This window comes from Aegilops tauschii, chromosome 7, assembly GCF_002575655.3.
Source record: "Aegilops tauschii subsp. strangulata cultivar AL8/78 chromosome 7, Aet v6.0, whole genome shotgun sequence".
NCBI lineage: Eukaryota > Viridiplantae > Streptophyta > Magnoliopsida > Poales > Poaceae > Aegilops > Aegilops tauschii.
Window position 1 is genome coordinate 377,629,582 of NC_053041.3, and position 8,811 is coordinate 377,638,392.

Here is an 8,811-nt window from a genome sequence, read left to right on the forward strand (position 1 = left end):
TTGCACCTAATCTATGTGGATGAAGTTTGTGGATTATTTAATCTTGCGGGTATGCCCGAGGATGTTATCAAGAAGAAGGTCTTCCCTTTATCTTTGAAGGGAAAGGCATTGACATGGTTTAGGCTATGCGATGATATTGGATCATGGGACTACAACTGATTGAAATGGAATTTCATCAGAAGTTTTATCTTATGCATCTGGTTCATCGTGATCGTAATTAAATATATATATATATATATATATATATATATATATATATATATATATATATAATTTTTGGCCTTGCGAAGGAGAAAGCATCGCTCAAGCTTGGGGGAGGCTTAAGTCAATGTTATATTCATTCCCCAATCATGAGCTCTCAAGAGAAATTATTATTCAAAAATTTTATGCTCGGCTTTCTCTCAATAAGCGCTCCATGCTCGATACTTCTTGTACTGGTTCTTTTATGATAAAGACTATTGAATTCAAATGGGATTTGTTGGAAAGAATTAAATGCAACTCTGAAGATTGGGAACTCGATGATGGTAAGGAGTCAGGTATAACCCCTAAGATTGATTCTGTTAAATCTTTTATGGATACCGATGCTTTTTGTGAATTTAGCACTAAATATGGACTTGACTCTGAGATAGTAGCTTCTTTCTGTGAATCCTTTGCTACTCATGTTGATCTCCCTAAGGAGAAGTGGTTTAAATATCATCCTCCCATTGAAGTAAAGGTAGTTGAACCTATTAAAGTTGAAGAAAAGACTATCACTTATAATGTTGATCCTATTGTTCCTACCGCTTATATTGAGAAACCACCTTTCCCTGCTAGAATAAAGGATCATGCTAAAGCTTCAACTGTGGTTCGTAAGAGTAATGCTAGAACGCCCACACCCCCTGAGCAAATTAAAGTTGAACCTAGTATTGCTATGGTTAAAGATCTCTTGGCCGATAATATTGATGGGCATGTTATTTACTTCTGTGATGAAGCTGCTAGAATTGCTAGACCTGATACTAAAAATAACATAGACCTATTGTAGGCATGCCTGTTATTTCTGTTAAGATAGGAGATCATTGCTATCATGGCTTATGTGATATGGGTGCTAGTGCGCGTCCAATACCTCATTCTTTATACAAAGAAATTATGCATGATATTGCACCTGCTGAGTTAGAAGGTATTGATGTTACAATTAAGCTTGCCAATAGAGATACTATTTCACCAGTTGGGATTGTTAGAGATGTTGAAGTCTTGTGTGGGAAAGTTAAATATCCTACTGATTTTGTTGTTCTTGGTTCCCCATAAGATGACTTTTGTCCCATTATATTTGGTAGACCCTTCTTGAATACTGTTAATGCTAAGATAGATTGCAAAAAGGATGTTGTTACTATTGGTTTAGGGGATATGTCTCATGATTTTAATTTCGCTAAATTTCATAGACATCCCCATGATAAAGAATTGCCTAGTAAAGATCAAATTATTGGTCTTGCTTCTATTTTTGTGCCTCCTAATGATCCTTTAGAACAATATTTGCTAGACCATGAAAATGATATGTTTATGAATGAAAGAAGGGAAATAGATGAAGTATTCTTTAAACAAGGACCTATTTTGAAACACAACTTGCCTGTTGAAATTCTAGGGGATCCTCCTCCACGCAAGGGTGATCCCATGTTTGAGCTTAAACCATTACCTGATACTCTTAAATATGCTTATCTTGATGAAAAGAAGATATATCCTGTTATTATTAGTGCTAACCTTTCAGAGCAGGAAGAAGAGAAATTGAAAACTCTGAGGAAGCACTGTGCTGCTATTCGATATACTCTTGATGATCTTAAGGGCATTAGTCCCACTCTATGCCAGCACAAAATAAAATTGGAGAAAGACGCTAAACCGGTTGTTGATCACCAACGACGGTTAAATCCTAAGATGAAAGAAGTGGTAAGAAAAGAAATACTAAAGCTTCTGGAGGCAGGTATAATTTATCCTGTCGCTGATAGTCAGTGTGTAAGTCCTGTCCATTGTGTCCCTAAGAAGGGAGGTATTACTATAGTTCCTAATGATAAAGATGAATTGATCCCACAATGAATTGTTACAGATTATAGAATGGTAATTGATTTCCGGAAACTAAATAAAGCTACTAAAAAGGATCATTACCCTTTACCTTTTATTGATCAAATGCTAGAAAGGTTATCCAAACATACACATTTTTGCTTTCTAGACGGTTATTCAGGTTTCTCTCAAATACCTGTGTCAAAAGAGGATCAAGAAAAGACCACTTTTACTTGCCCTTTTGGTACCTTTGCTTATAGACGTATGCCTTTTGGTTTATGCAATGCACCTGCTACCTTTCAAAGATGTATGACTGCTATATTCTCTAACTTTTCTGAAAAGATTGTTGAGGTTTTCATGGATGATTTCTCCGTGTATGGAACTTCTTTTGATGATTGCTTAAGCAACCTTGATCGAGTTTGCAGAGATGTGAAGAAACTAATCTTGTCTTGAATTGGGAGAAGTGGCACTTTATGGTTAATCAAGGTATTGTCTTGGGGCATAAAATTTCTAAAAGAGGCATTGAAGTTGATAAAGCTAAAGTAGATGCTATTGAAAAGATGACGTGTCCTAAGGACATTAAAGGTATAAGAAGTTTCCTTGGTCATGCCGGTTTTTATAGGAGGTTCACTAAAGACTTCTCAAAAATTTCTAGGCCTCTGACTAATCTCTTACAAAAAGATGTTTCTTTTGTATTTGATGATGATTGTGTAGAAGCATTTGAAATACTTAAGAAAGCCTTGATTTCTGCACCTATTGTTCAGCCACCTGATTAGAATTTACCCTTTGAAATTATGTGTGATGCTAGTGATTATGCTGTAGGTGCTGTTCTAGGACAAAGAGTTGATAAGAAATTAAATGTTACCCAATATGCTAGTAAAACTCTAGACAGTGCCCAGAGAAATTATGCTACTACTGAAAAAGAATTTTTAGCAGTTGTATTTGCTTGTGATAAGTTCAGACCTGATATTGTTGATTCTAAAGTAACTGTTCACACTGATCATGCTGCTATTAAATATCTTATGGAAAAGAAAGATTCTAAACCTAGACTTATTAGATTGGTTCTCCTAGTACAAGAATTTGATTTGCTTATTATAGATAGAAAGGGAGCTGAGAACCCCGTTGCAGACAACTTATCTAGGTTAGAGAATGTTCTTGATGACCCACTACCTATTGATGATAGCTTTCCCGATGACCAATTAGCTTTCATAAATGCTTCTCATACTGCTCCATGGTATGCTAATTATGCTAATTACATTGTTGCTAAATTTATACCACCTAGCTTCACATACCAACAAAAGAAAAAGTTTTTCTATGATTTAAGACATTACTTCTGGGATGACCCACATCTTTATAAAGAAGGAGTAGATGGTGTTATTAGACATTGTGTACCTGAGCTTGAACAGGAACAGATCCTACGCAAGTGTCACTCCGAGGCTTATGGAGTACACCATGCTGGAGATAGAACTGCACATAAGGTATTGCAATCTGGTTTTTATTGGCCTACTCTTTTTAAAGATGCCCGTAAGTTTGTCTTGTCTTGTGATGAATGTCAAAGAATTGGTAATATTAGTAGATGTCAAGAAATGCCTATGAACTATTCACTTGTTATTGAACCATTTGATGTTTGGGGCTTTGATTATATGGGACCGTTTCCTTCCTCTAATGGGTATACACATATTTTAGTTGATGTTGATTACGTTACTAAGTGGGTAGAAGCTATTCCAACAAGTAGTGCTGATCATAAAACCTCTATTAAGATGCTTAAAGAAGTTATTTTTCCGAGGTTTGGAGTCCCTAGATACTCAATGACTGATGGTGGTTCACATTTTATTCATGGTGCTTTTCGTAAAATGCTTGCTAAGTATGATGTTAATCATAGAATTGCATCTCCATACCACCCACAGTCTAGTGGTCAAGTAGAACTAAGTAATAGAGAGATTAAATTAATTTTGCAAAAGAATGTTAATAGATCTAGAAAGAATTGGTCCAAGAAACTTGATGATGCATTATGGGCCTATAGAACTACATATAAAAATCCTATGGGTATGTCTCCGTATAAAATGGTTTATGGAAAAGAATGTCACTTACCTCTCGAACTAGAACTTAAGGCATATTGGGCCATTAAAGATCTCAATTATGATTTCAAACTTGCCGGTGAGAAGAGACTATTTGACATTAGCTCACTTGATGAGTGGAGAACCCAAGCCTATGAGAATGCCAAACTGTTCAATGAAAAAGTTAAAAGATGGCATGACAAAAGGATACAAAAGCGTGAGTTTAATGTAGGTGATTATGTTTTGCTATACAACTCTCGTTTAAGATTTTTTCAGGAAAACTCCTCTCTAAATGGGAAGGTCCTTACGTTATCGTGGAGGTCTATCGTTCTGGTGCCATAAAAATCAACAACTTCGAAGGCACAAATCCGAAGGTGGTGAACGGTCAAAGAATCAAACATTATATCTCAGGTAATCCCATAAATGTTGAAACTAACGTTATTGAAACCGTAACCCCGGAGGAGTACATAAGGGATACTTTCGGGAACGTTTCAGACTCCGAAAAGGAATAGGTATGTGGTACGGTAAGTAAACCAACTCCAAAACAATTCTAATAGGATTTTTTCTCCGTTTTGGATTATTTAAGAAAATAGGAAAATAAGAAGTAGTCCGAAAAGGACACAAGGCATCCATGAGGGTGGAGGGCGCGCCCCCTTCCTCGTGGGCACCTCGTGTGCTCTCCGGACTCCGTTTTCTTGCATGATACTTCTTTTGGTCGGTAAAAATTCATTATATAATCTCCCGATGGTTTTGACCACCGTACCGCGACACAACCCTCTGTTTTTGTTTTGAGTTGTTTCTGCAGCAGATTTAGAGCAAGATGTCATCTCAAGACTCCGACGGAGAGAGCAATGTCTCACATCTCATTGCTGACCCAAAGACCTATGGGTACCTATCTCCTTATGGTCAAACCACGGACGATGAGGAGGATGCTCATTTGATGAGGATCGATGATTCAAGTTCGGAGGAGGAGGAGGATGTCCCTCTACCTCAACCTGGGGATATGCACGTGAAGTTCAAAAAGTCTAGTCTCCCTAAGAGGCCTAACCGGTCTAATAACCGATCTATTCCTTCTCGTTTTCGGCAGAAAAGCAAAGGAGATTTATGTGACAAGATCTTGAAGCTGGAGTTGGAGGTCGCTGATTTAAAGGAGGAAATTGCTCTCCTCAACTACAATATGAAAAAGCTGAAGGCACAATTGTCATCATCACCACCTCCGAAGAAAGAGATATAAATACATGGGTATGGGCACTCCCCTTGGCAACTGCCAAGCTTGGGGGTGGTGGCCCGGTATCGTATCACCATCACACTTCCATCTTTACTGTTTTTCTTAGTTCGATCCTTTTGGTAATATCTTGATCTAGTAGAATAAAGTTTTAGTATGATCTAGTTTTGAGTTTTGTTTTATGATCCTTCTATGTAATCGAGTCCATGAGCTATATATAATAAAGATTAGTCTTGAGTCGAGGGCTTGGTTATCTTGCTATGATCTTGAGGGAATAATAGTAAAAGGAAAGAATAAAAAGAAATAAACAAATCATATTGATCTTATGGAGAGTAATGACTTCACATATAAAGAGTATGATGAATAAAAGTTGTTGAGAGTTGACAAACATAGTTTTGGTCATCGTTGCAATTAATAGGAAGTAATAAACAAAGAGAGGTTTTCACATATAAATATACCATCTTGGACATCTTTTATGATTGTGGGCACTCATTAAAATATGACATGCTAAAAAGTTGATGTTGGACAAGGAAGACAACGTGATGGGTTATGTTGTCTTATATCCGAAATAAAGTATATTGTCATGGATCATCCAACATGTTGAGCTTGCCTTTCCCCCTCATGCTATCCAAATTCTCTGCAGCAAGTAGAGATACTACTTGTGCTTCCGAATATCCTTAAACCCAGTTTTGCCATGAGAGTCCACCATATCTACCTATGGATTGAGTAAGATCCTTCAAGTAAGTTGTCATTGTTGCATGCAATTAAAATTTCTCTCTAAATTTGTATGATCTATTAGTTTGGAGAAAATAAGATTTATACGATCTTGTGATATGGAAGAAATAAAAGCGATGGACTGCATAATAAAGGTCCCTATCACGAGTGGCAATATAAACTGACGTTCTTTTGCATTAAGATTTTGTGCATCCAACCATAAAAGCACATGACAACCTCTGCTTCCCTCTGCGAAGGGCCAATCTTTTATTTTTGTCTTCTGTCTTATACAAGAGTCGCGGTGATCTTCACCTTTCCTTTTGACACTTTATCCTTTGGCAAGCACATTGTGTTGGAAAGATCCTGACATATATATCCAATTGGATGTACGTTATCATAAACTATTATTGTTGACATTACCCTTGAGGTAAAAGGTTGGGAGGCAACACTATAAGCCCCTATCTTTCTATGTGTCCGATTAAAACTCCATACCCATAAGTATTGCGTGAGTGTTAGCAATTGTGAAAGACTAAATGATAGTTGAGTATGTGGACTTGTTGAAAAGCTCTTATATTGACTCTTTCCGATGTTATGATAAATTGCAATTGCTTCAATGACTGAGATTATAGTTTGTTAGTTTTCGATGAAGTTTCTGATTCATACTTTACATTGTGAATAGATTGTTACTTTAGCATAAGAAATCATATGACAATATATATATATATGTTGTTGTTATAAGAATGATCGTGATGCCCTCATGTCCGTATTTTATTTTATCGACATCTCTATCTCTAAACATGTGAACATATTTTTCGTTATCGGCTTCCACTTGAGGACAACTGAGGTCTAAGTTTGGGGAGTTGATACGTCCATTTTGCATCATGCTTTTATATCGATATTTATTGCATTATGGGCTGTTACTACACATTATGTCACAATACTTATGCCTTTTTCTTTCTGATTCTACAAGGTTTACATGAAGAGGGAGAATGCCGGCAGCTAGAATTCTGGGCTGGAAAAGGAGCAAATATCATAGACCTATTCTGCACAACTCCAAAAGTCCTGAAACTCCACGAAAGTCAGTTTTGGAATATATAAAAAATATTGAGAGAAGAAAGCACCAGAGGGGGGCCACCCACCGTCCACGAGGGTGGGGGCGTGCCCTACCCCCCGGGCGCGCCCCCTGCCTCGTGGGCCCCCTGGCAGGCCTACGGTGCCCATCTTTTGTTATATGAAGTCTTTCGCCCTGGAAAAATAAGGAGGATGCTTTCGGGACAAAGCACCGCTGTCTCGAGGCGGAATCTGGGGAAACCAATCTAGGGCTCCGGCGGAGCCGTTCTGCCGGCGAAACATCCCTCCGGAAGGGGGAAATCATCACCATCGTCATCACCATCGATCCTCTCATCGGGAGAGGGTCAATCTCCATCAACATCTTCACCAGCACCATCTCATCTCAAACCCTAGTTCTTCTCTTGTATCCGATCTTTGTCTCAAAACCTCAGATTGGTACCTGTGGGCTACTAGTAGTGTTGATTACTCCTTGTAGTTAATGCTAGTTGGTTTACTTTGTGGAAGATCATATGTTCAGATCCTTTATGCATATTAATACCCCTCTGATTATGAACATTAATATGATTTGTGAGTAGTTACGTTTGTTCCTGAGGACATGCGAGAAGTCTTGCTATTAGTAGTCATGTGAATTTGGTATTCGTTCGATATTTTGATGAGATGTATGTTGTCTTTCCTCTAGTGGTGTTATGTGAACGTCGACTACATGAAACTTCACCATTATTTGGGCTTAGGGGAAGGCATTGGGAAGTAATAAGTAGATGATGGGTTGCTAGAGTGACATAAGCTTAAACCCTAGTTTATGCGTTGCTTTGTAAGGGGCTGATTTGGATCCATATGTTTCATGCTATGGTTAGGTTTACCTTAGTACTTCTTTGTAACTGCGGATGCTTGCAAGAGGGGTTAATCCTAAGTGGGATGCTTGTCCAAGGAAGGGTAGTACCCAAGCATCGGTCCACCCACATATCAAATTATCAAAGTAACGAACGTGAATCATATGAGCATGACGAAAACTAGCTTGACGATAATTCCCATGTGTCCTCGGGAGCGCTTTCCTTTATAAAAGAGTTTGTCCAGGCTAGTCCTTTGCTACAAAAAGGATTGGGCCAACTTGATGCACCTTGTTTACTTTTGTTACTTGTTACCCGTTACGAATTACCTTATCACAAAACTATCTGTTACCGATAATTTTAGTGCTTGCAGAGAATACCTTACTGAAAACCGCTTGTTATTTCTTTCTGCTCCTCGTTGGGTTCGACACTCTTACTTATCGAAAGGACTACGATGGATCCCCTATGCTTGTGGGTCATCAAATAGCATACGGTGGGTAAACAAATTACTGTTGGGCAATTGATAGAACAACAAAAAATTATGACGATATCCAAGGAAATGATCATGTATATAGACATCGCATCCAAGATTAGTTGACCAAAACAATTCTGCATCTACTACTATTACTCCACACATCGATCGCTATCCAGCATGCATCTAGTGTATTAAGTTCATGGAGAGGAGACGATGATTGCTTGTATCTGCGTTGGTATTTCCCCGAAGAGGAGGGGATGATGCAGCACAACTATAGTAAGTATTTCCCTCATTTATGAAACCAAGGTTATCAATCCAGTAGGAGAACCAAGCAACACTATATAAACAGTACCTGCACACAAATAACAAATACTTGCAACACAACGCGTAAGAGGGGTTGTCGATCCCTCCTCG